This window comes from Pyxicephalus adspersus, chromosome 2 (genome assembly GCF_032062135.1).
Source record: "Pyxicephalus adspersus chromosome 2, UCB_Pads_2.0, whole genome shotgun sequence".
NCBI lineage: Eukaryota > Metazoa > Chordata > Amphibia > Anura > Pyxicephalidae > Pyxicephalus > Pyxicephalus adspersus.
In genome coordinates, this window is record NC_092859.1 from 16959658 (window position 1) to 16961417 (window position 1760).

Here is a 1760-nt window from a genome sequence, read left to right on the forward strand (position 1 = left end):
TACAACACACAGTCACAGCACACACAATCAAAGCATAAAAAAGAAAAAAGCACAAAGTCGGAGGACCTAAAAACACAACTCATATTACATAACAGCATAAAGACAATCAACACACAGTGACAGCACACAATCCAAGAATAGACAAAACATTAAAACCCTGAGGACTTAAAACTCACAAATCACAGCACAAACAATACAAAAACACACAAAGGACATACAACACACAGAGCACATTACATCGCAGCATAAACACAGATTACACACAATGAAATGTGTACACACAGCACCATTCTGTTCTTAGGAGGAGTGAGTGGCACCCCATTGCAATCACTTCCATAGGAAAGTACAGTGGTCATTCTCCTTTGGTTGTTTATCGGCTTGCCAGGGTGGATTGATGAATGACGTTGGGGGCTGCTGTACACTTTAGACTTTCGCCTGACGCAAGCATGACCCTTCTCCTCCCAGTGTTTCTCAACTTCTTTAACCCAGGGGAACCCCGAAATAACTTTAATGTCACCAGAGACCCCCTCCTATAAATACTATATACACAGCTCCCAGTATATTAGTGTGATGGTCAGTGGGAAGAATGCCCCCCTACACATGCAGCTACCATCATGGGGGGCACAAGGGGTATTTCTGTATACAAAGAGCTTGACTTGTGCAATGCTGGAGCTTTAAGGATAGGGGAGAGGGGGCCCCTGATCACCACCATGCCTGGTCATGTGCCTAATATTATTATATGGGATTTATATAACTCCAACATATTATGCAGCGTTGTACATTAAATAGTGCTACTGCATTGTTTCTTCATGGCCCCCCAATCCTTTTACCACATGATGCTTCATGAGGTGTTGGGCTGAGGCATAGGGCCACAGGGGCCACATGAGGTGTATACGCGTGTGTTTTTTATGCAGTTTGCATTTACATATGGAGGTGCAGATCTGTTTTGTGTATTTTGGGGCTCACTGATCCCCCCAGCACTGTGACCTTTCCAGGATCTGTACCCCCAGCATAGCAGATGGGCCCATCCTCAGGCCTTTCACATGATTTATAATAAATACTTCATCCGTGTAGCTGCTACTCCCTGTGCCTTGCAACTAATGATGAACTACAAATCCCAGCACATCGAGCAGCCAACCAGCACGCTACGTTGCTTTATAATGCCAGCAGCTTGACCGATAAAATTACCGGGCTCCGTCCCCTTTAAAAGGCGGGATGTATATATTGCTATTATTAGTGCAGTGACGTCTCCAGTGGAGCGGGTCCCAGTCAATGACACACAAAACGACCCGCCTCTTCTACCTGTCAATCAACCAGTTTTATCCAATAGGAGGCAGAGGAAGGCGGAGGCCTCTGTTTCCCACGCCCTGCTATTGGAGTGCGACCGGAGTGACGTCACGTTCACCGTCTCCCGGGTGACCAGAGAGGAGGAGGCGGGACCAGTCGAACCGACTGGCCGGAAAGGGGCGTCCGCTGTGAAACGAAAGAAGACGTAGCGGATTGGAGGACGTCGAGGACAGCTGGGCGGGGCTCCTGAGAGGATTGGCTGACGTTTGTTGAATGACGCCAGTGGAGGTGTGGCTTGCAGGTGAGCGGGGTCCTAGAGGTATCGCAGAGGAGGAGGGAAGAGAGGCTCCGCGGCCTGCGGGTCCTACAGGTGACGGGGGAGTCCGAGCGGCGGTCCTAAATATAGGGGAGATGGGGGCCGCGCGATGGCTGAGGGGAGGGGGGCGGCCGGGCTGCCTGGGACGGAGAGGAGG

General features: G+C 50.0%; 1 protein-coding gene across 2 annotated transcripts in view; it reads left to right on the forward strand.

Moving 5' to 3' along the window:
- The first annotated feature begins 1457 nt into the window (after positions 1-1457).
- The window catches only part of PRKACA (protein kinase cAMP-activated catalytic subunit alpha), a 44399-nt gene continuing 44096 nt past the window's right edge, over positions 1458-1760 (forward strand). The window contains exon 1 of one of the 2 annotated variants that reach the window (XM_072399710.1): positions 1458-1588. The gene's annotated coding sequence lies outside the window, so the exon portion shown is untranslated. Of the gene's footprint in view, positions 1658-1760 lie in introns of both variants that reach the window. The other variant, XM_072399709.1, reaches the window with a different exon arrangement.